This window comes from Brachionichthys hirsutus, chromosome 7 (genome assembly GCF_040956055.1).
Source record: "Brachionichthys hirsutus isolate HB-005 chromosome 7, CSIRO-AGI_Bhir_v1, whole genome shotgun sequence".
Taxonomy (NCBI): domain Eukaryota; kingdom Metazoa; phylum Chordata; class Actinopteri; order Lophiiformes; family Brachionichthyidae; genus Brachionichthys; species Brachionichthys hirsutus.
In genome coordinates, this window is record NC_090903.1 from 4,496,179 (window position 1) to 4,523,352 (window position 27,174).

The following is a 27,174-nucleotide window of genomic DNA, read 5'->3' on the forward strand; positions in this document are numbered from 1 at the left end:
CAGCAAGCATGAGGCTACTTCAGAGTAACGTATGCTCTAATTGTTGCAGCTCTATGCTTTGTGCGGTTTCTGTTATGAACCTCTACTTTGCTTATGTGTGTTTCTGTTCCATTCACCACATCTTCTGCTCTCATTCTCGAACGTTTCTGCACGGCTGTTGCTTGTGGATTGATGATGAAGAGCAGCAGCCTGAGCCTCTGGAGTTGGTGCTGCTCCCTGCGCAGCCTCTCAACCCGGGATTTGTCTTTCATGTTTTGTTAATAAATCCCGTTTGTCCTTTCAAAGGTGCCTTTTCTGTAGTTGCATTGAGTCAATGTTGGTTAATTATTATAGCCCCTCAGGGCCACTTAAGTGTGGGTTGTAAAAAAAAAAGAAATGATATGTTATTGTGATCATGACTTTAATATCGAAGCCGGTAAAAGTGATTTCATTTATATAGCTCATCTGCTGGGTTGCTTCTGAATTTCCCCTCAAGGACTAATAACATTTTGTCTTAATCTGTTTGGCAACAGAGATACAATATTGATTAAATATAGTACTGCTGACGGCCATCTTCTTGGTATTGGAGGAAAAAATAGAATATTATCTTCTGATTTTGACTGGACAAGTATAAAGTTGCAGTAAATGGAAATACAGTACCAGTTACTAAAACATTATAGTTAAGTACAATACCTCAGTAAAAAGAATGCCTGGCTTTTCACCATTTGCTGCTCCATGGTGCGTAATTATATGAAAATGATTTCTGCACTTCGTCCGTCCCATACGACATTCCTGTGGTAGAAGTAGGGGTTGGGTTGTAAGCACTCCATTTTATTTTTTACCCCGTGCACCAACCAATCAAGATGCACCAAATCAATACCTCAAGCCCGAGGTGCAAAGTGTGTAAAGGAAGACCAATTTAGCATTTTGTATTCGCCATCTTTGTCCAGGCGGTTTTCCGGTCTGCTCTTTGTAAACTTGAATCGACTGGAATTAGCGACTAAAGCTGTCATCATTCATGTACTTACACAGACATGCAATATTTAAAGAGTCCTTTTGTGCTCAAGGCCTCTGGCCAGATGTTATCAGATAACGGGACTCGCAATATATTTTCATGTGGAAGTCCAACACAGATTATTAAATGATTCATTCTTACCCATCTGTCGGCTCTTGGCCCCTGTCACTCACAAAAATTGTCTACAATGCACTGCTATTGATTTCTTGGCTGCCATGTCCTGTGGGAAGGAGATAAACCAATCAGATTCAATTTTTTCTTCCAAAATGAAGAGCACAATTTCCTCTCGACAAAAACTTCACTCTCACTCTTAGAAAACCCTCAGGTGAATGACTTTGGTTGTTTTCATCTGTTTTCTGTTTGAATTTCAAATATGTAATTCGACATAAAGTGAAGAACTGAAGAATTTCAAAGCCAATGACTGAGGTCACCTTTCTGAAATGGTTTCATTTTGGTGCAAAGAAAAAATTCCCATAATAAAAACATTTAGCACCTTGAAATTAAAACCCCTCTCTCCTAGTGTTGGAGAGATTTTTTGTTTCTCTGCTTTAATTAAATTCACCAGCCTATATGCTAGAATCAGAATTACAGAGCAGGAAATGGGAGTGTAGCGAAATTTAACGGTTGTGGTGCAGTTACATTTTTCTATTTGTTATGCATCTAAAAATGACTGGTGGGTGACATGTATGGTGAATCAGGCCGGGCAAGAACTGTGACAAACTGAGCACAGATCCTGCAGCATGAGACCTTCTTTATCGTGCTGAGACATGAGGGGACGGCACTGGATGAAGGGGACAGTACTGGGTCTCAGCCTCTAGCCATAGTACCACCCTGCAATCAGATTCAGCTGCAAAGGAAAGCTCCTGCCAATAGCCACCTTCACATTGCCGATGAAGAGGAGCAGACCAACGTTCAACAGCAAGCAAGCAACAACCTGATCAACTCCACGTGAAGGAAATGTTTCGCGCTGAAACAGGTTAATGGCGGTCACACCAGATACTGGCTCCTGTTTGAGACAAAGATGATGCCATGATTGGCAAACCTGGAGCAGGGGGGGTGCCTTGCTCAAGGGCACCTCGGCAGAGCTCTGGAGGTAGACTGGCCCCTCTCCAGCCACCAGAACTGGTGGACTCTCCGCTTCCCAACCCAAGGTCCAACCCAAGGTCCAACCCACTGAGCCACTGCCGCCCATACCCAAAATGTGCAGTTGAAAGATTTTTACAGCCCAGTTCACTCTTCTCTCCCTTGTGTGCAGCTCGTGCAGCTGTGGTCTCTAACCTCCAGTTGCTATACACAAACCAAAATCAAGAATTAATGGCGTGTCTGCAGGATCCTTTTAACCTTGTGATCATATTGATTGTCAGTACCGCAGAGAAGTAAAGTTTCGTTTCAGAACAAAAATAAAAATGATTACACTGCTGTTTGTTCTTTGTTCCAGTGGGTGAAGTTTTGTGTGTGTGTGTGTGTGTGTGTGTCTCCTGCACCTACACTAAGGGGTCAACTGTTAGCTCTGGAATCCCGACATGGAGTTTTGAATGGAAAGCTGCCAGCAGGATCAGTGGGTTAGGCAGTTGGGTCTGTTGTGTGCCGTGGTCGGACTCCTTTGAAGGAATGTTGTGAATTTTGCTCATAAATACTGTCTGTCTTTAATCTGAAACCAGGTCTAAGACCTGATTCATGCTTAAAAAAAAACAAATTCACATGTTCCAGTTTGTTTTATTTGCACAATGCAATTTTGTGAGTTTACTAAAGCTGCATTTACATTGGACCATTTTTTTCTGCTGCTGAGTGCACGAGTGATTTTTCAATCACTTGTTCGCAATGACATATTATGTTGTGTCATCATTACCCATGTGGTGGGGATGGGATTTTCAAATGGTCTAGTAGTAATTTAATTACAAAAGAAACTAGACGAACACTCGGAGGGTGCAGACCTCCGCCAAGCAGCTCATTCCCTGTGAGAGGTACATCTCTCCTTCGGTGGCATGTCTACAAAGGCTTGTCTATAAAGTCCAGACAGTAATATAAAATCTGTCTCCTCCCTTGAGCAGGCCCGCTGCCAGCATGCAGGGTTATTTATGGTCCCCGGAGTAGAATGGGAGCCAGTCTTGGTCCAGGAGGCAGACATTCTCGCTACATTACAGGAGTAAAACATTCCTTTTGGATGAAGCTTTTGGACAAGACTGAATTACGCTTGGCCCTGGTGCTGCTCCCATGGGGCTAGACTGGCAGGAAACTTCCCATAATGCTCCTCTCATTCTTCTTCTCTACGCATTCATGTACAATCAATGCATATAACTAACATTGCTTCCCAGGAGCCTTTGCACTTTGATCTTGCAGGTTGTCTTGGATTAGGGTAGGACATGATCTACATACTGGTTCTTTACAATAAACAGGTCATTGCTCTGTAGAAAGAGGAAAATTAATCTCTCATTAGAGAGGAAAAATGGAAAATCTATTTTATCTGAAGAAATTAAAACTTGTGCAAAGTGTAGACACCTCATCGTTCACCCACAGGATTTCAGTTTAAACACAATATATTTTATTGTTGATCTGGTGGTGGCGTAATAAAAATAAAAGAAAAAGTAACTATGATAAAATAGGAAATGTGATGTTAGACATATTGGATTCTCATCCATCCATCCATCCATCCTCCACCAGTTCAAGTATCGGTCTGAGGCCACTGAGGAGCTTGACGACCACCTCAGTGACTTCAGCCTGGGTGATGGACAATGAAATGCTACATGCTAACTAGCATGCTGGGATTCACCCAACAGAGGGCAGACTCTCTGTACTTTGGATAAGATGTTGCAGCATCAATCTCTCTCTCCCTTTCCCCTGTCTTTTCTCCTTCTTCCCCTTCTTCCTCTCCTGGTGTGAGCTTTTGTGTGAGACTTGTGATATTGTTTTACATGCCACCTCCACACCATCAGAAAGATTTCTTTAATGATCAAACCTTTGATTAGTAGCTAAAAACAACATTTACTGAAGGACCGGATGTGAATGCAGGGTTGAAGTTTGGCATATTCTTGTTAAAATCATCTAGACTTTCAAGGGGCCTTATTTATAAAACACACTTATGATTTTGTTTGATCTTGAGTTAGATTCAATTAATCTAATTCAATTTATTCTTGAATTTTTTATGTTAAATTAGATTTAATTAGCCATTTACTTAAAAAAAACATACTTTAAACTGTGAGTGCTCTAAAATCAAATATTTGTCTGGATCTGACTGACTTGGACATAAATGCTGGTGGTGAACTTTGCGTGAGCTTTTTGAACAATGCTATAGGGCTCACACAGTTCAATGTGTGAGGAAATAATGAATTTCTTTTTATCAGTCACTGCTCTGTCTTCCTGCCATACCTCATTGTCTTCGGTGCTGAGACGCTCCCAGGCTACGTGCCTGGCTTTGTTTGTCAGTCCACTGAATAATGCGAGTCCTCTGCCTTCAGTCTCCTCTCATTGTCACAATCCTGTCTTTCTCTTTTAATCCAAAACAAAAAAAAGCACTGCCTGCTTCGGATGTCTCTACGGTTGATACAAATATAATCTTTCTCACATTCACTTTGTGAATAAAGAAATCATTCTGATGGGGTTTTCCAGTGCATTCAGTATAGCACAGCACGAATGAATCAAATGTGATTATGTGGCCATTGTTCCAGCGCAGAGAGAATGTTAGTATTGTCTGTGTGTTCATGTTAAAAATGCATCTAGTTTCTATATGCAGCAAAATCTAGCTTGTATTTCTGCGTAGGGACGCTGAAGAGTCACAGAAGAAATTGTGTTCAGCCATATGTTGACCCTGAGGAGCTTGGAGGTGATAAGATGTTGCAGATAAATGTGAGTTTTCTGAGTGGGAGTCACGATGCAAAATAAATACATAAATAAATAAAATAAAAAACTAAAAACATTTATCTGACTTGATGCCACTAAAACCAGAGTCAACATCTGCCTTCCTGCTCGTGTCATATTGGATTATAAAGATGTTAAATAGGAAAGATTAAAAGAGGCAGAGGGATACATTTTTATTTTCATCTGGATCCTTCTGCCTTTAAGTCTGTTCAGTTTTGATTGTAACTCAAAGCTGAACAACAAGCTGAAACAAATAATAAAAACTGTTGGTGATGACAGACATCTAGCATCGCTTAGCGATACAGTCATGGGTGTTTCGGCTCCAAGGAGTTGACCAAAAATCCTTTGGTTTCTCCTTTTTAGTCTGCTAGGGGAGCGACATTCTTCCCCTTGGCGGAGATGCTTTGGACCATCAGAAGTCTTGTGCTCCCCCTGCTTAGCATCTTACCATCATTCCCATGAAGGATTCAAATAGCGGAAGTGAAACTGATTTCACGAGCTCCCAGTGGGCCTCACGTGGCCTAGTTTGCTGGATAACCTACAACATATCCAGTGGAAGTAGGATTGTGGGTGCTTTGAATCTAGAGCGGTATCCTTTAAAAAGCCCAAGGGATTCTCTTTGATCTCTATCGACAGGAACCTCAACTCTGGCTTTGTTCACTGAAAGGACAGACTTCCTACCAATAAGCCTACGAAATGCACATCTGTGTATCAAAGCCATTCTCATGCCACGGGAACATGTTTGAGTCTTGATCGGGCCTGGATGGATAGGAGAGAAGGCGTCAACACACACCAACGCACACCAACGCACACCAACGCACACCAACGCACACCAACGCACACCAACGCACACCAACGCACACCAACGCACACCAACGCACACCAGTTCCTTATATAGACTGTGTGTGCTAAACAGTCTGTCTTATTGAATTTCATATCATCTTCTGGTTCCCCTTACATGTGAAATACATAAATGGGTGGAGAGAGAGAGAGCATCTTCACTCAGAGATCTGTAGTGACAAAGAAACCTGCAGATGTCTAAAGCTGCAATGAGAGAAGAGGGTAAGTTAACCCTCCTAGTTTATCAAAGCCAACCCATCTAACATGAGTTTAAAGACATATCATTTATCAGAGGAAACTGTGCACAGCGTTACTGTTCTGTTTCTCATTTCACACACATATTACAGCAGGCTCCAGTCTCGACCCAGGGTGATTGGTCTCTGGTGAGCAGACACAATTTAAAGGTCTTGTCTATTTGTAATCTGATGGAAAGATTGCCACATGCCCTGATACCTTCGTAAGATCTCTGTACTGCTGTCAGCACTAATAACACCTCGAAATACTGAGGGCTGCAAATGATGGATTATGTCCTCATGTTAAGACACAATCAATGCAGTTTTCTAGAATTTAATTAATCTAAGATATCATTATCTAAAGAACGAAGAGTGTTGTGTGGCTTTCGGGGAAGAGGTAAAAGAGGGGGAACATTTAAGTTGCAAGGAATAGACGTAAAGAAGGTAGAGGACTTCAGGTACCTCGGGTCAACAGAGCAGAGTGATGGAGAGAATGTGGAAAGGAAATGACGAATTGTGTGCAAGCAGGCTGGAACGGGGGGAGGAAAGTATCAGGTGTGCTCTGTGATAGGAGTCAGCAAGGATGAAGGGAAAGGTCTACAAGACAGTGGTGAGGACAGCCATGATGGACGGCTCAGAGACAGTGGCTCTGAGTAAAAGACAGGAGGCGGAGCTAGAAGTGGAGGAGATGAAGATGCTGAGGTTCTCCTTGGGAGTGACCAGGTTGGACAGGATTAGAAATGAGACAATGAGAGGGACAGTGAAGGTTAGACGTTTTGGAGATAAGGTCAGAGAGACCAGACTTTGATGGTTTGGACATGTCCAGAGGAGAGACGGGGACTATAGTATGTTGGTAGAAGGATGCTGTGTGGCGACCCCTGATGGGAAAGTAGAAAGTACAGTAGTAGTAAGGTATTTTTTTTAGCATTTGCACTGGGCCACTGATACTAATATCAGTCCCGACAGGACGAGTCCCAAGAGGACATGTCTCGGAGCTCTCGTCGGTGGTCTCACCTTGCTGATCTTGATGGCACACGGAGCTCCGGGGAAACCAGGAAGGCACGTTTTAAACGCAGAAACATCCGAGAACGCGCCGCGGCCGCAGATGTTGATGCCCGCCACTCGGAACTTGTAGGCGGTCCCGGGATGAAGCTCCACCTTCTTCATCCGACTGTAGTCCGGCATCACGCCCGAGTCATCCTGTAGGTGGACGCGTCAAATGAAAGGGAGATGAAATAAAGCCCACGGACCATGTCTGTTCTGTAAAATATTTCTACTACTATTACAATTACTACCAATATGGCTCCAACTACTACTGCTACTACTACTAATACTACTCCCATTACTATTGCTACTACTACTACTACTACTACTATTATTACTACTAATACTACTACTACTGATAATATTATTACTCCTACAACCAATATGGCTCCAACTACTACTGCTACTACTACTCCCATTACTATTACTACTACTACTACTACTACTATTATTACTACTACTACTACTGATACTACTATTACTCCTACTACCAATATGGCTCCAACTACTATTGTCGCTCTTCCTTGGCTCATACAACAAACAGAACATTTATGCTCATTTTGGCTTTCTCCAACCTGGACTTTGACATATTGACAGTAAACTGATCACATTTCACAGTATTCAAGCTTCTAAGTTCTAAACCCTTATGGTCTTCCTTTGTTTCCATTCCTCAATGATTCCTTTAGACATCAACAGTTAAAATCACTGCACTCAATGAAAAGATGCTCTCTATATGACGTATGTAAGAGACGGGTGTCTTCCTGAGACTGGCTCTTCCTCAGGAGAGGACATCTGAGCAAGACTGACTGATGCCACAAAAAAAAAATCAAATCAGTGTAATCATTTCCTTTTGTGGCTCTGCTGGGCTGCAAATAAAAAGGGACGGACTCAAAACTTAATTCCATTGCACCACAAAACACTAGAATGATGTGAAAACTGCATTCTGTGGTAACAAAGATATCCTTCAACACGAGTCTTTTATCACTTTGTGAAGAAAGCCCGACAAGAATATATCTGCGACGAAAGCCTTCTAAGAACTGAGCTCATTCAATTCGTATTTGCACATGAATGGCGCCAGCATCTCCAGTCTCCCTGGTCATCATGTATATGAAAACAGGCTGAGCACATTAACATTCTGAGTCAAAGAAAATCACCCCTCCATTCTTTTTCTCAGATATCGGCGGATTTACACTATTAGTGAAAGTGAATAGAGAAAGTGTCGAATGGCAAGAGATGATAAAAAGAGAGAGACAGAGAGAGAGACAGTCAGGGGAAATGAAAAACTGATGGAACGAGTTAATGAAATCCTATTAGACAAGTAAGTATGCATATCAAGAAAGACATCATGTGCAAGCTTTGAATTTCATCTTCATTTCCCAGTACATGAACTCTGCATGCATCATATTCATAATTCCCATCAATGTATTGGTCCCAGTGCAGCGCCACCAGTATCTGAAGAATGCACAGGCAGATTCCTTGTCTTCAAATGAGTCATTTTAGGGCCAGCTGACGTGTTTCTCACTTTGGCGACTGCTGTGTACTTTGAACTCTGCAACCTCAACACCAGAAGACTCTTTCCATTACAGTTTTCCTGTCTTTGTCTTGAAAATCCAGCGTTGAGCTGCAACAACATCTGCAGATTCAGACATGCAAATGCACAGAATGCGGTTTATGAAGACCGTCCATGGTTCAGATCTGCGGCATTACAAATCATGAGCTGGCGATGCCAATGTAAAACTGTCTTCAGTCCAGTTGAAAGCTCTTGTTTTTTTATTTATTTCATTTTATAAAAATGTGTTGCTGATTATTATTTCATTGTTGTATCTGATACTGCTGTCAAGAGCCTTTACTTGTGATGCTGTCAAATTCTTTTGTTCTTTTTCCAAAACAAAAGAAGTGACGAAGAATGAAAGAGCACAAAAATTACAACCTGTCACAGTGTTTCAAAAACTCGAGTGGGAGGCTCCATTAACACCAAGAGAATCTTCTTCAGAGGGAAAACAAAAATGTTAAAACATTTAAAAACTGCCTTTATAAGAAGAAATGTCTTGTCAGATTTAAAAAAAATGCTTTCGAGATGTTTCATCTCACTTAGTTTTGGCTCTGTGGTGTTAGTGATGAAGAGGATGCGAATGCCAGTTCTGCTACAACTACTGCAACAGTTACCGGTATCCTGATTCTAACTTGGCTAACTTTAATGTAAATAATTCATTGTGGCATCAGCGAGTCAATATAATCCCGTAAACACCTCAACAGGAAGCCTATCTGACTGGACATTTAAGTTCTAATATACCTTGACGTCTGAATTCGTCTACTTGCTTCAGGCCCTCCAGCTCATCTGTCCAGACCTCTGGAGCTGAACAGAAACAGTATAGCTGCTGGAGTCTGACAGGATGTCGTTGTTTATCCAGTCTCGCCCACACTAAAGATTCATTTATCTGAGCTCCCAGTCATAAAGTAAGTACCAGGAGGCAGAAAAGTGTTGCCAGGTAACAGTTATCCAGTTCCTCTCCTGTCATCAGGATGCATGCTGCAGACCCTAAATGTCACCAGGCTGCTCTTTGACCTCACCTTTTCCACATAGATCCTTGCAGATGCCCCTCACCGCTCTGCGCCTGTGGACACGTTGCAGCGGCGTGTGAACCTGACATATCTGAATTTACCAACAGAGCAGAACAGGAACAGAGAAAGGATCACTTCCTGGAGGACCAAAAGAGAAATTCAGCGCTGACTTGTCTTTGTCTGTGAGATTTAAATGTCAGGAGATGCCTTTTTTTCCTGACTCCTGTCAAAACCTGTCATTGTCAAATGAGGATGCGCCTTAGCGTGTGGCCTGTGTGCCTCGGACATTCGATTCCGACGATATAACACACCCACTGTTTATCCAGCTAAATATATTAAAATTAAATGACTTCGTTGATCTCAACACAGCTGTGTTTATGTTTAGGGTTCACAATAACAATCTTCCAGACTGTATCCAAAAAAGGTTCAAACACAGAGAGGCCAGTTATGATTTGAGAGGAATTCATATCTATCAAAAAAGAGAAGCGAGAACAAATGCAGATCCATCTCAGTTAGAGGAGTAAATTTATGGAATAGCCTGGATGACACATTAAAGAACTCTACAACAGTACAATCATCTAAAAAAAGGTTTAAATCCAATGTCATTAGTGGTTATGCAGCACTAAACATCTAAACTCAGTCTGCTTTCCGTTTTGTTTTTTTGCTTTTTTGCTTTTGTGTGTTTTTTTTTTACATTACACTGATTGATTGGACCATAATCAACTGAAGAAATTGGCATATAACTACAATGAATTTATTTAGTAAAAAAATTGATATAGAAATTACATATATATATATATATATTTTATCTTGTATGTTAATATGTAAGTTTGGTACTTTCATTCATAATTGAGCTGTTATAAGGGTTTGGCATTAATAAGTGTTTCGCTTCAGCCAATACCTTTTCAGTTATTGTTCTGTTTTTTTTTTTCATTTCATTTTATTTTAATTCTTTAATTCTTTTTTCTCAGTTAAGATACTGACTGAAATAAAATTATTACTACTACTACTACTACTAGTACTACTATAATCAGCGCATATTTAACAAACACCCGAGTTATGGCTTATAAAGCTTTCACAGCAGAAGCAATGACAGTGAGAGTCACACTCAGTTCTCACACTGGTCACTCGTGGGATCTGATCCCATCCTCGCGGATTGATCTGACCCTGGTCACATGGGTAACAAGGTTAGTTTTGATCAAGCAACATTAAGGTTTAATGTACATAATAAGCTTTGTTTTGTGTACAAACACAAGGTTGCAATATGGAACATAACATACATCTGTTTTGTGGGTTACAGGTCAGGTGGAGCCTATCCCAACTGGTTATGAGTGAAAGGCGGGGTACACCCCGGACAAGTTGCCAACTCGTCTCAGGGCCGAGGCCTGTCTTCTTGGCGCATTCTTTTCTGGTTATTATTTGCCATTAACAGCGCTTCTTTGAAATACTACTTAATTAATTGTATTTCCGTTTCTACAGGTGAGGAAGGGCACAGGTGAAGATGATGAGAAATTTTAATGAGGGGAAAAAAAGAAAAGAAGAAGGACAACAACAATAAGACAGAAAGTGAAACGTAAAAGACCTGAGATTGATGTAGGACTTTCAAAATAAAATAAATACAAATCCTTCGTGAGACCAAAACTCCAACAGCGCATAGGTAAATTATTTTCTTTGATGCTTTTGAAGAACCTTAATGGCCCCAGTGTGACGTTATGTTTCCAATTGTTTGCAACAAACAGGCAAATCCTGATTTGAATACTGAAACCTGTGGAAACTGGAAATCAGTCAGGATTCAGTAGTAAATTCTGATCACTTCAAGCCTGTGTGAAAAACAGTGTGAGTTCGAGAACATTAATATTTTGTTTTATATTTGGCTATGTAGCTGATTAATGGGATGGCTCTCAATGCCCGATCCAGGGGATTAGAAAAGCATGAGGAACTGAAATGTAAAATGGACTGCTATCTCATGCCAGTGAGGAGTGTGGGCACCAGATGTTATCTTTATGTGGGTAATTGGTTATCACAAGTTGGGGCACAGATTACAGATTTACTGTCATTCTCGTCCCCTCTTAAAGGAAGACGATCTTGGAGGAAGAGAATAACATATTGAAGATTTCATTATCTTGTCCACACACTGTCACCTTCAGTGACTCGGCTCCCTCCTTTCAGCGCGATGCGTTCTCACAAAGCAGCTTAGATCCCGTTACCTCATTTAACCACTCAGACCAGTCTTAATAAGTTCTTATCACCATAAACAGATCATACTCAGACATGACTTTCCAGTTGTTAACTTTCACATTGTGGTGCTGAAGCTGATGGGCAACTTATTTGACCCAAGATTGATGATCAGAAATGGTTAATGGTTGTTTTTGTTTTTGGGTTTGGGGATTCTGGTTCATTTATGCACACTGACATGTCACATATCACAAACACCGACAAGAGAGGTTGAATGTCACATTGACAAATGTGTTCATTTTTTTTGCCTGTTGCTATTCATAACGTTCACGTAATAGTTTCGTGTGCTCGAATTGGATGCACAGACTCAGTCTTGTCTAATAAATGCATTAGAGGTCCACACTGATGAAAAACGGCACGCTACTGTATATTAACACTACAGAGGTTCATGACACACATCGCCATGCTACTCTGGGGTAGACTAGTGAGTCACAACGTTGTCATTCTAACGTTCATTCATCGCACTTCTTAATTCCAACCTGCATCGCTGCTGTAGAAAATCATTAAAAGCAAATACACAAGTGAAGAATTCTATCAAAGAAAAGTGGAAACATTGATATTTTTCCAAAAACAACAAAACCTTCTGTTGCATTGGACACTGCTGTGGAAGAGATATAATACCCAGCACACCACCCATCTTTCTGCCTCACTTCCCAGTGCTCTTTCCAGCTCAGCCTTCCTGTCATCCATTATTAAAGAGAGCGCCTCAACCCGCAGAACAGCATATGACTGATGTACCTCCATTCTGTGAACTTGAGGCCAAATGTCTGACGCTGAGAAGACATTCACATTTATTTGATCTGAAATGCTAGTTATAATATTTGAGAGGTTGAAGAGCTTTGCTGAAAGGTAACTTAAATGTTACTTCCTTAATCCTCCTGCCAAGTACTTCACTCTGAGAAGCACTTGACAGAATAATTTTAAAAAGACCAGTTCTATCTATCTATCTATCTATCTATCTATCTATCTATCTATCTATCTATCTATCTATCTGGGCCTGCCTGCCTGCCTTATGTGGATCATTGTATTAATCTCCAATGATCATGGAGGAATCTTTACAGGTTTTCTCAGTCGCTTTTGTGCTTTTCTCAGATTATAATGAAAATTATCATAACTATTAGTTCAACCTCCACAACATTCAGTAATTTGTGGACATCATCATAGCAATTTAACCTTCCACTGAACAAATTGCAAAAGCTTTTGGACATGTATCAGTTGCCTTCATACAATTATCTGCTGTTTTATAACATTATAATGTGCTTATGTCCTGTCAGTCAAAATGAACTCTACTTATGGATGCTGAATAGTCGTTCCCAATAAAACGAATAGTCGTCCTTTCATTGCTTGAGTCATTACATACAAAATTGTTGTACTAGTTATCAAAAATTGACTCTGCTGCGATGTCGCAGCAGAGTCATGCACAGGGTGGATTCGCCACTCCAGGATATTCTTTCCTCCCTGCATTGGAAGGGATGATATCCGTCTGGGTGTGCCAGAATGATCTACCGATGTTCAGTTACAATATGTACTGTTATATTGTTTAGCTCTACCAAAAGGAGGTTTCTTAAGTCTGTTCTAAATCAGTGACTGTAGTGTATTTTTCTTTTGCACAATGCTTTAGAATTGCAAAGAGCATATACAGTAAAGACGTGAGTAAAGTAGTAGACAGCACTACAGTAAAGTAGTGCTGTCTTGAGCATTTTCAGGTCGTGTCACCGAGTTCTGACCCTTTTTTTTGCATTGGAAAACACACAGAATAAATTGTCATAATGAAAACATGACGAAGCCACTTGACTCTCTTGTTCATCAATAATGACTTCTCATTTTGATGACACTGGCAGGTTCATTGACATGAAGGCTTGCTTTTGAGGATTGTACTATCCATTTTGAACAAGCGACGTGCTTTTGCAGGTTATCCACTAGGTTTTTGCAGTGTACACTAATTGTTTTGACAAATGCACAAACTGCTGTGCAAATGTTAATAGTGACGTGAGAAAAGCACCAAAGTGACTAAGGGAACACGGTAAGAATGAGACACAGTAGATTAAATTCACGGAATATAAAAATCTCTCCAAGTGCTGAGAGAATCTAATGTTCATCAATGTGCCACAGCAAACCATTGGAAGCTACTCTCAGTTAGCCACATTTGAACTTTCAGTTATTATACAAACAACAGCACGACAAATACATTTTTAAAACAACCGTTAGATCCTGCCAGAAAGAGAAGCTGTACTTCAAATGTATCTGTAATCATACAAGAGACACGGAACGATTGAAACAGAATGAAACTAAAAGGCAGAGCAGGAATACGTCCATGTATGACAACAAAACACTGACGGCTGCTTTCAGGTTATGAACACGGATTCTGACCTGGAATGAAGACTCTAAATCCGGACATAATCACAGTATTTTTCCTTGTCTGTGTCAATTGTATTTTACCCCTGGTAACTATTATACTACTTGATCCATAGTTCTAATAAATGTTTTGTTCCATCCAACTGGACTATGATTTCCTCATTGAGAGGAAAGCTATTAATGCGCATGGCTGTATAATTTCCTGTAATACTCTAGAGATCGTTCTGATTAAATGATGCTGGCGATATCAATGCTGAACGAAGCATTATTTTGATGCATAACAACAACAGCAACAAAAATGCCCAATATGTTTATCTCTGCAGGAAAGATTATAAATAATAATTACAATAATTAGTTTTAATCTGTCTCCGATGTGTCCCCCTGCCCAATGAGAACGCAAAATTAAACTACTGGATTAAATTGCCACCCACTTAATCAAGACACACCATCCGAAAGTGAGTGAAGAGGGGCTTGGTCTGCCTGAATGAATATTTACATCCTTTAGATTTAACATCAATTTTTATTTTTATTTTAACTTCATTCCTGAGTACAACGATGCAAACTCCACCTATAAAACTATAAAAATGTATAAATTTGCCTGAAAATTTAAACAGATAACAGATAAGCCTGCTACACACACACAAACACACACACACACACACACACACACACACACACACACACTCTAACAGGCTTACAAAAGCAATCTCTTCCTCATTGCGCCGTGGCTTGCATGTATAACAGCGTGTAATTTTTCTCCTGCCAATGCTTGTTGTCAGGAAGGAGCTGGATACCCACACATTTCAAAAGTACTGGCAAGAAGTCTATAAATAGCAATATCTAAAGAAAAGGACTGTCACCACTTTGGCTTTAAGGAGGATGTTTTGGGTGGTCCTCCTTAACAACGCACTGATGGGTCTAAACTCTAAACTCTAAAATGATATTCTTCTCATTCCAGTCCAGACGGGGCTGCATGTGACGACACCCTGCAAGGAGTCTGAGCTCCTGCAGGCGGGTATGAAAACTTCACACTCAGAGAAAAACAACATTTGCTTTCCGCAGCTTAACCACGGCTGAAACCGCACGAGATTCCTGCAGCAATAAGGTGTTTGCATATTTGTTATCCACCTGTCTAGATGTGATGCTGTCTTGCATTTTCACTGTGACTCCTTGCTTATCCCAAAGAGGACAGGCGCTTTGAGTTTCCATTAGTTTTGTCACCCGCAAGGATTTACTGCAGCTGCATTTTAAGGAGCCTAAAGGGCGCGTGCTGGCTCAGACTGAAGCCTCACACTGTAAAAGTGCTGCAAGTATCGTAGCATCCAAGAGGTGCGACTACACAGTAGAATTAGATACTATTAACAGAGTCAGCTAAATTGTTTCCACACTGATGATGATGAATCAAGAGAGGACATTGAGTCAAGTGATATTTCTCACATGACAAACATTACAGAACTTACAGAATTGCATTTGTGACACTAGAAAATAACACGATTCTCAAATCAAATGTGGTTTCTTTTTTATCCTGACATTGTGTTTATGAAACCCTCTTTGATGGTGAATTGAATTGCGTTTAAGCTCATTAGGGAGCTGAAATTGTTATTTGTATTTGCACTAAATGAGGCAGCACAGCCTGTTGTATTTGTTCTGAATGACAGTTGTGTCTGCGAGCAGGGCTCTTACTCTTATCTTTTCAAAGATAATAATCGCTGCATACAACCACAAATTACAGAGTCTACTGGTGTGAACTATGAAACGCCACTGGGAACAAGACATCAAGTATGCACATAGTGCAGGAGCACCAACCTCGTAATGAAAAGCTTAAACCCGAATACCAAAAGGTGTAACTGATGCAAGGTAAACTGGATCATTGCTTTATTAAACAACCCACTGGTTGGACTGCTGAAGCATGCATTTTGTAGCCTGCAGCTGGCTAGGCCATGCAAATGATTAGTCTATTAGAAAATATGTTGAGGTGAGACAAAACAATGCATCATCAATAAGGAAACACATACCTGCAGCGTTAGCTTCACTGAATCTAAAAATATCTCTAATGTTTGTTAATGTTGTGAGTTGTCATCCAAAAGAGCCCACACACAGTAAACGCTTTGCTGTACTACCTTGTACATGTTGCGTATCAGACTGGCGTGCGCCACTTTTAATGCAAACTGTGCTTTTCATCTAAAAAAGGACGGACAGGTACTGTTAGACAGTCACGCAGCAAAGAAGTGCACCTCCTTGACAGCCATGCTGCCACGGGTCCTGCAGTCCTCACACAGAGGCAGCAATGTGATACAGTCAGACTGTTGCCCCCTCCCGGGGGCAGCTACAGCAATATTTTAACTTCTTATTAGGAAGCAATAAATTGCATGAAGGGCTGAATAACAGGCAGCAAAATAAAGTAGCAGAATCCACCTAATGAATGTAAAAAAATGCAAACAGATGATAAAACACACAGGCTTCCAAACAAATTCACACTATAGACATACATAATGTCAACATTTACTGAAAAATACACAAAACCCACACAAGCCAGTTTAATTCTGGCTTGTGTGGGATCGAGATCAAATAAAATGCTGCACGACTTGGATGATCAATTCGATCCCTGTTGTGTTTTTCTATTACCGGTAGTTTGGCATTTCCCATCCATTTTCACAAAGCTGATTAAATCAGAATGATTTAGAAACCTGTTTATTGTTTGAGGGTGTATTTCGAGACCCTAATCATTCACCTTTGCTTTTGAATTTGTTATTTTATTTTTAATTTCACTCCAAAATCGATCACTAATCTTTGTTGGTCAACCAGAAGATTTTTTTGTATCGTTATTTTCAACTACCTGGTGTGAACGGCCTAGTTTGCGACCAATTTCGCGATTTGACAAGTTTTGATGTTCCAACTCATCTCCCCTACCTTTCTACCTTTCTGACAATGCGATCTTGTGTACCATTAAGTGTTGTACAAAGAAATATGTGACAATATTCTGAATTCTAGAGTGGTCCTGCATTGTTGTCGCTCATCGGGTGTGGAATGTGGCAGCGCGGAACGGACAGTCTTGATTTTTGTTTGGCTGCTCTAAAGGGTGATTTGTCCCCGGGAAATGGGTGGTCCTATGTTTTTGTCACACACTGTATATGAAAAACATAAATAAATGCATCTCTGGTATTGTTGGAAAATGAATGTTAGTGGTAAATCACATCTCTGCATTAATCGATTGTTTCAGAAGAATCTGTCTGTTCAGAATGATTGTGAGACACATGAGATTTTTTTTTTTTTTAATTGTTATTTATTTTTAATCAGGGCTTTCCCTCAAGGTGTCTGCTTGCAGAAGGTTCTGAGGTCTCTATCTTCGCGGTCTCTTTCTGATACCTACCAGGAGAACAAAGTCAGCATATTTCACAATGAATGGCATCAAGTTGCTGCCAACAAATAGAATGCTCACTCTGCAGCAATGTGGCTCTGTAGATTAAGTCTTCCCCCTTCAAGAGCAACACGCGCAGGAGACAGCGTAAGAGTGGAACTGTTTTCTGCATGGATCCTTCAAATGTAACGCTGCTGCTCGCTCTCTCTTTTTTGGGGAAGGGATGGATTTGGGGAAGCAGGATTTGCAGTACAGTATTGGAGTGGAAAAATATACAACAACCAAGGTTTCTAGTTGTCTTTTTTTTTTTTTAAGCAACACTCCCGAAAAGGGATCTGCAAAATCTCCCGTGTGTGCTCAGTATTTGTATTGATGGACCCACAAAATGTATTTTTTTTCTTCTACTAAATCCATTGTTGTGAAGTATATACTGTAGGGCTTAATAGTGACCTCAGCTCCTCTCTACCTCTGGCACTCTGTGGCAACTTGTGAGAGGTATCATATTTTGCAGTTCTCTTTACTTCAGAGCTGTCCGTCGCGGGCCTGATATCAAAGAGAGAGGATTTCTGCTCAATGCTCTACACAAAAAAAAATATATTTCCTTGCTCTGCAGCAAAAAGTCACTTCCAGATATATTTCATACACTTTAAATAGTGGAGGTGTATATCACAAGGGTGGAAAGGGAAAATGCTCGCACGTGCCTACCTTGGATTGATCGATGGGACGGCTTCTTCAAATTAAACATGAAAGTACTTTCTCTGTTATATCTAATCCATCCTAATCTGAGTGTTTGTATTCCCCTTGTGAGGGTGGCCCATGTCTTAAAGATATTCATGGGCGATTATGAACAGACCTGAGTCAAAGCTGGGTCTTGCAATCCATTTTAGTTTTGGCAGCGTCTGTCAGACATATTTAGTCTGATATGAGGGTCTGACCTTGGCGACTAAGTGGCTGTGCGAGTCAGCACTTTTTAAAGTCTTCCTCATACGATGGAGGCAGCTTGCTTATGAGACAGGTTTCTCCTTCTTTTCGCCGTTGCCCAACACAGTTTGCACACAGGATAAGTTGCCACAAATAATATAACAGATGATGGTTTGCTAACCGGTCCAACTTTCAGACTTTATCAACCATTGCAGTGATGTCGATTTACCCTCTGGGGAGTCTGTGGTGATGTCGACAAGTTTGATATTGAGCAGTGTGGTATTAACTAGTTTGATGCATTGCACATTTGCACACATTTTCCATTGAGAAATAAATCAGGAACGGAGTTTTGGTAACCAAATTGCACATCTTAACAGAATGAGACAACCATCAATGTCAATGTTCCACATTTAGTATGTAAAGCAACACCCCTCCCTGTGGGGAAGCAGAGAGAATGTGCTTGTTTAAACATGTTGGACGATCAGCAGCCATGAAAATAATTGCACAATGCTCGAATTGTTTTGTCCTCACAGATTCCTCAATTTCATTTCATCATCTCCAGTTGTCTCAGCCAAGTCATCAGCCGCCACCACCACCTGCTGCCCAGATCCTTAATTTACAATCACCCTGAGGTTTCGAAGAGCCAGAGATTTTCCAATTCATTATCACATACAGTATAATCTGGTGCAATAAACACCGCTCATTACTTACATGCATTTCCTCCTAAATTAAATAATAAGACTATTTCAAGTTGTAATTATTGGTAAATATAATCAACATTGGCAGGACATGAGCAGTGAATAGTAGACTGTTGTGTTACAGGCAAAATATGTGTTGCTCTGTAAGCAAACAATTATATATCTCGTTATTAGAAAGGACGTATCTTTTTCTCAGGCATCTGCCGAAACAAACTATTTATCTTGGGTGGAAACATTTATAAAACAAGAAAATAAAATCGGGCTCTGCTGTAAAATGTAGTTTGTTAAATTGTCTAGTCAAAAAATGAGACACCTTATTTACATCCATATTTAAATATTGCTCTGCTGACATGACAATTTAAAACTAGAAAAGCACTCAGAGAGAGCAGACCTCCGCCAAGTAGCTCATTCCACTCCTAATCTGGATCAACAGCAAAAGGCTCTAAGTTGATGTGAATCAGAGTTGATGTGTATTTTTAACAGATTTTTTATAATGGGTTGTCAATGTTAAAATTGTATATGTTTTCCTGACCTCCTTCTGGATCAGATCCAGATGAAAGATGAAAGATAGAGCCCCCCCACTACATGACTGTGTCCATAAACATCGATCAATAATCGACCGAATCCAGAATCCAGGATCTCTTCTCGATCATCACCAAAATGTAATCAACTGTTCCTGGTAACATTCCCAACATTTCCTGAAAATGGTATATGATTTCTTTTTAGCATTTTAAAGTTATGTTGCTGAAAGACAGACAAACAAACCGATGCCGGCAAAAACACAACCTCCTCGGCAGAGGTGATACATTTGAGAATCCTAAAGCAGCATCTCCTCTAAAGCTGGCCGGTGCGTCTTATACTCGCCACAATTGGCAGTTCGGAAAGGCTTTTCACACTTGACACTGGGCATCAATATTGCAGCAGGGGCAGCAACATGTCAAACTCTTACTGAGTCCCAGGTGGGTTCTTGTGGTATGCAGGATATCCTACGCCAACAGGCAGGTTGAAGCTACCGTATTTATCAATGCGATGCTGCTCTTGCCCAAGGACAGGGGGGAAAACACTGCTGCTCGCTCTTAGCATCTTTGAATCCCCACTTAAAAGTAAAGAGCGAGAAGTTCAATGAGCTGCCCTGTGTTGGTCCCTGAGTGTGAATTTGAAAGCTGCTCCTGCCTACGCTGTGCAACTCCATGACAGGCCCCTTCTGTGCCATTCAGGGCCAGAGGCATTTACAGGAAAAGGCTTGACGTTCTAGCTTTCATTCTGGCTCAGCCACTGTATCATTCTAAACTCTTTACAGTGTAAAGAGCAGGATCCTAAATTTTACAAACCACGTAGTCACATTCCCTGTCTCCTCATTGAGCTGAAACACCAAGGTTGATGTGCTCCCTGGAGGCTTGGGGGATTCATCGTGCTTTTTTTTTTACTGTGTAGCAGAATAATAAGAGACAAATTATTAAAACATAAATGTGGAATGTTTAATGTTAACAACTAGAAAAGCACTCGGTGAGAACAAACCTTAACCAAGCAGTTCATTCCGCTCGTAATTGGATTTACACTGAATACTGAAACTCAGTTTGTAAATAATACTTTAAAGTTATTAACAATAACAAGTGCAATGCGTATACTACGTGTAGATATATCGTAATGTATATCACCATTTTTCATCTTTGATTGGTTTTCTGTTTTTTCTTAATGGTAGGAATGATTAATGAAATTAATGATTAGAATTGATCAACAATAATCAAACCAAGTGAGAAATTGGCCCCTTTTTTCCTGAAGACCACTTGATTAGATATATGTTAAGAAATTGTGGAGTCACCATCCATAAAAAATCAATAAAAAATAACCCGCTGATTGGTCGATATGTTTTTATTTTTTTTTAATCTGGCTTGCTCCCAATGTTAAATGGGTTCTGTTCAACCAAGACCCAGCTTCAGATTTGTTTCATAAAGATCCATCGAGCAGTTTTTCTACTGTCCTGCTGGCTGGGCCAGTAGCGCAATGGATAACGCGTTTGACTACGGATCAGAAGATTCCAGGTTCGACTCCTGGCTGGCTCAGTACCTTTTAGGGTGGTAGTAGCTCGGTCAGTATGGACTTGGCTCGGGAACCATCTTTTCATGATGGCATTTAATGAAGAAGTAAAATAAAATGTAAAAAAAAAAAACCCTAATGGCTACTGATAGAGCAATAAAAGACTCAAAGGAAGGGGAAAAAACTTGCACACTTCACAAGAGGTCTTGTTTATGGTCTGCAGGGGCGGTTGACATGCAGTGACAGAAAGCATGTATGGTGGCAAACACACTAACCAGTGTAGAACAGTGACGTGCAGTCAGGGGAGGCAGGGGAGGCACAGCCTCACCTGTCATCATATAAAATCATATAAAAATCATGTATTTGTATTATTAAAAATAATATAAAAATCATATAATATATATGATATATATCACATCAGTGATATTATATTATATATTTTATGATTTTTTCATTTTTAATAATACTATCAGTGCGTCACGTATTCTTGTGCTCAGCGGCATTAAATTACTGCAGAATGAGGCCATGTGTAATACTGTCTCCGGCCGATAGGAGACCCGTGAGTCTGATTCAGCGCACTCATCAGCTGATCCGCTCGTTCGAGACGGGCTTGTAAACACGGAAGCGCTGGCTGTCTGGATGTCTGGACGTCAAGCAAGAACCCGTCTTTTCTGCTTTTCCTGCCTTCTTTTCTCAACTTCTGAAGATGTCTGAACTCGGATGGGATATTGCGACATGAAGAATTTACCGAGAAGCCTCCAAACACGAGCAGCAACAACGCGTATTCATGGTCAAATTGCGCTAGAAACTTTTGAGACGTCCCGGACAGACCTGGCTTTGGACGGACAGCGGAGACTTAACATCAGCGTACAAAAAGCTAAGGAAAAGGAGAGCCGAGAGATTTTATTCTATTTATATATTATATTGCACTGTTGCTGCTTCGAGCCCGTGAGACCGGCGTCTGGCCATTTCTGGGACCGATTCGAGCAGAACCGCGGCGGACTGGGCCTGACAGAGAGTCCATTAGATGGGAACGAGTGTTCTGTAACGTTCTGGAGAACATAAGCTGTCAAATGAAGGCCAGCTTTTCCTCCATCGCTGGCATAACTCTGCCGTGCCGTTCCGTTCTGTTCTCTCTCTCTCTCTCTCTCTCTCGGCGCAGCCCCAGCTGGACACACACACACACACCCTCATCCACACACAGGTCTCACAACATGTGTTTAACAGTTAAACATCAGTTAAACTTTAACTGATCAACACACACATTCAACGCTGCACGCACACTGATACGCATAGTTGAATAATTTCATGTCATATAATTTCATTAAATCTCTTGTAGATACGCAGATTATGTGTGGTCTCCCCTTTTTGTCATAAACTGATGAGCCAGGTTTGTGACAATATGTAAAAAATGCTGGTACAAATTTTTAAACAAAACACGTTAAATGTTGCCAATCAAATGATGAACAAGCTGTAGATTCATTTATTTGTAAATCTGACTGTGCCTCACTAGACACGAACCTCACAGCACGTCACTGGTGTAGAACATGGTGGAAACAGATGACCCCTCCCCCCCCTGCATTCTAATGGAAGCTCAGTAGAGAATTAATAATTGAAGACAGAATTACATAATTAATGAACTTCCTTCAGCTGAAACATTGTCGTTGAGGGGCAACCAGTTGAAGGAGGAAGAGAATGGGAGCCATGTGGGACGGTCCTGGCCGTGTGTGTGCACAGGTCCTCCTCTCTGAGGCGACCAGGCGTTTTACACTCAGGAGGGACTGGAGGGAGAGGAGAGCGAATGTGTGGAGGTAAGGGAAGAAAGAAGTGTCACTATGACTCAGAGGCGTTTGGATGGGATGTTTCTGGCTGATGGCTGGTTGGTTTTTTCATCCCAGTTACTCACCTTGATTAGCACTTCAGGAAATGAACGGGGGGATGTTTGCAGGTCCTCTGGGTGAAAGAGCCCCTCACAGAGCAGACTATAGTTAGTGCCTTTGAACTATGTGTATAAAAAAAAAGCCCCCTGGCAAACTAACAGTAAAGAATTTCACATCGAATGAATTCTTAGTATATTTTTAGAGGCGGGAGGAGGAAAAGTACATTTACCTCAGGACTGTGCTGAAGCAGCGATTTGATGCTCTCGCTCTCTTGTGAATCAATAATTATGACGAACTGGAGGTTGAACTCAGACACTGAGAACATTCCCACAGCTGAAAAAGCTGTGCTTATTGTATACTTTGTGAAAATGGGCTTGAGCATGAGCTGAAGCATGCTGTCAAGCAGGAAGGGCAGCTGAGTAGGATTTGAGCAGACATCTGAACTCGACAGGGAGCCGGGGGGGGGGGGGAGGCAGGCAGGTAAGGGTGACCCTGAGGAGGAGGCCGACATGAATGAAATCCCACACCGTGCCTCAAACCACTTACTGCCATGCTTCTCCTGGCCAGTCCAAGTGTATAAGTGCAAAGACAGCATTATGTCAAAATGAAATACAGTAAACGTGACAATGGTGGCAAAAGTGAGGCACAGAAAAGCAGCGACATATCAATATACATCCCGACAGAGTAACATTTCAAAGAAGGTTGATATTAATTACAGTATTCACAGACACTGACAAAATCCATCCATCCAGCCATCCATCCTCTTCCCCTCTGCGGGTCACAGGAGTTGCTGGAGCCTTTTCCAGCTTGCTATGGGCAAGAGGCCCATCTCGCTGTGAGGCAACAGCACTACCCACTACACCACTGTGCCGCCCTGTAGACATGTAGAGTCTAACCTGACTAAGAAGATTATTGAACAGAGAGACCGGGCGGACTGGATTACAAGACAGAGGAGCCTGAACAATCTCCATGTCAATCTTTTTCTGTCTTTTATTTATTTAGTTTACATGATTATAATTAAATAAACGTCGATCAAAATAGCATGCGGCTATGACAAACAGAGGGAAATAAAACTATAGATTTGACAGTGGTAAACTACATGCGAGTATAGTAACGGAAAAACAACTGTGAAAACACGACGTGCGCTGGTTGCATTAATGAGATGATTGGATGCAGGTGTATCAGGACTGAAGGCCACGCCCCTCAAACACATAAACATATAAACAGCGCTACAAACAGGGTGGCGAGGAGCTGCATCTTCAATAACATGTAGTTTACTTGGCTGTTTCCGGATTGTGTCTCTTTAAGTTTCTGCTCAATCATTTCAAACAGACATATTGAACATTTGGTTGAGTGGCTTCACACATCCGACCTTTTACTGAATATTTTTTTAAAAGTGTGTTCTTAGTCAGAGAGCTCACAGACGCAGACACTCCAAGTGGCGATAAAGGCAAAGAAGCAGAGCGAGAACAGGATTTAAATATGCGAAACTTATTCTGGACTCTCAGCTAAACGCATGAAAATTCTTCAGTCCTTCAGGCAGATCAGACGCTGCTTATCATTTAATACAGATCTAACATTTATTCATGCTGTGACTTTCTCATCTCTTACTGCATAACTTCCTGCCCTTTGGCATTAGCCCCCCCACCATTGAAACCATTAACATCCCTTAATAACCATGCTATTAATGCTCTAGACAAGAAATCAATATTCAACCCCTATAATATTAAAAATAAATATTATCGCCTCAGTTTTGACAATTTCATTCAGTGTTCCGACCTCACACTTTTTTTTAATGCCTTCACCATCTAGCGCCGCCCACTTTTAATGCTGTCGTAACTAGATTACTGCCGTGAGTGGCTGAAGTGCATCTGATTAGACATGGGAAACCGGTCATAGAGAGTAAGACAGACTCCTGCTTTGTCTCATGCTGCTGTGACGGGGACAAGACTTTGCATTTGGACCCACTGAAAAGACCATAGCTGACGGACAGCTAGCAACTGCATTCTGTGACTCCATACCAGTAGGTGGCAGTATAGTCTCTGTTAAGACTTTCACTTGACACTCAGAAAGGGAATTGCATTGAAAATTGTAAACTAAAACTGTAATAATTTTATGATCGAGTAATGTAGACTTGAATTTATGCCATGAATGTTATGTGCTGTTTAATTAATTTTTAAATAACTTATTTGGCCATTTTAGCTTGATAGAACAGCTGAAGACTGAGGCAGGAGATGCAGAGATAGCCTGAGTGGTAATCGAACAGCCACCGTTGATGGACTGTTCCCTCTGTGCACACACTTACGCTGATGATGGGCTGGTCTTTGGTTTGAACCATTATCCTGTTCAATCAGCAGCAACAGAGATGTTTACAGGGGGTCGTCGACTTACGACCTATGCGACTCGCGGCACACTGGTCTGTTGTTTTTTTTGTCTGTTTACGAGGTGTTTTTACGGCATACCGGAAAGCGAGCGAATCGAATGTGCAGTAGTTTCTGTGGTCTCGTCCACGATGTCTACCGAGAGGAAATTGTCTCTTTTTTCTCTGATATTTTCCATATCATGACACAGCATAATATACTTGCGGTAATTTTAGATGGTGCGACTTACGACACAACCCTCAGAAACAATTGTGGTTGTAAGTCGACGACGCCCTGTAATGACCACACATAAAAGGAATGACCGTGGAACTCAGTTCATGACGACTATTACCTTTAGCAGTTTTGCATCTTTGTTTATCTGATATATTTCTTTAGCTGTACTTATTAAAATTGTATTTATTTCCTGTTCTTTATTTAGTGTGGCGAACTCTTCATTTTTATTTTTATTTTGCTGATGCTGCATCTTCTTGGGCTGTTTGAAATGGAGAAATAAACCAGGGAATGCAAGATATGAACTTTTAATAAAAAGCAAAGCAAACCTCAGAATGTTTTTTTTTTGCCACATGAATTGCTGCAGGACCGAAGAGGTTTGAGAATAGGTCAATACCAAGAATCCCTACAAATGATGAGCTGATTTCACTTAAAGCAAATATCAGGTATTTGATCCACAGGCACTTTTTGCAGGCAATTATAATTACCTTGCACTCTTGTCCCTTCTCTAGCCTATACAAGTTATTCCATTAATAACTTTGACTCAACATATCTGTAATTTTCTGTAACCCCTGCTCTCTACCCTGCTCAGTTTCATAAAGAAACCCTTAATTGTCTAATTTTCCATTGATACACTGTGTGACCATGTATGAACCTGAGAAATGTAAAGGCAATAATGGTGAAATTAATAGCTTTCATTTATCAAGCTCCTTTATTGTGGAATCAGCTCCCTGTTTCGGTTCGTGAGGCAGACGCCATCTCTATGCTCAAGGGTAGACTAAATACTTTCCTTTTTAACAAAGCTTATAGTTAATCAATACAATAATCAATAAGCTGTCATAGGCCAGCACTGGTGGCGTAACCTCCTATGACACACTGAGCTCCTCCCTCTCAATCTGATTATTTATGTTTTATATGTCAATGTATTCCCTGTAGTCTTGTGCTCTCTCTCTTTGTTTGTCCCTCTTTCTGTCTCTCAGTCTGCAGGTCCTTTTGTCCGTGGTGCTGCAGAACCTGGACCTGCAGCTGTGGACCCTGATGTCCCTATCGCTAGTATTAGCATTTATAGTTTTATATAGCAGCTCTTTAGTCAGTATCTTGTTCAGCAGCCTATATGTTACGTTTTGTTTTTGTCTGCTCCTGCTCTCTGTCTCCCTCTCTTTGTTTCCTCTCCTACTACCTGTCCTTGCCGCTCTGTCTTTCTACCGCTCTCTCTCTCTCCTTCTCAACCCAACCGGTCAAGACAGATGGCCGTCCACTATGAGTTATAGGTTCTGTCCAAGGTTTCTGCCTGTTAAAGGGAAGTTTTTCCTTGCCTCCGTCTCCAAAGTGCTTGCTCTTGTGGGTCAAGTTGGGTTCTGTCTTTCCCTGCAGGTACTACAGCTGCAGCTACTCCTGTAAAGTGCCTTGAGATAACTTTCTGTTATGATCTGGTGCTACAGAAATACATTTGAATTGAATTGAAGTGAATAAACAAACACTATTTTGCTGTGAGATTGGCTGCTATTCTGCCTCGTACTTATAGGATACTTATATACATTTTCAGCTACTACATGCAGCCTTTCCCTTCA

The 27,174-nt window shown here is 41.0% G+C and overlaps 1 non-coding gene across 1 annotated transcript; it reads left to right on the forward strand.

The window, feature by feature from the left end:
- Positions 1 to 21,085: 21,085 nt before the first annotated feature.
- Positions 21,086 to 21,158, forward strand: trnar-acg (transfer RNA arginine (anticodon ACG)). The gene has a single exon. It is a non-coding gene; the product is annotated as a tRNA-Arg (tRNA).
- The last annotated feature ends 6,016 nt before the right edge of the window (positions 21,159 to 27,174 follow it).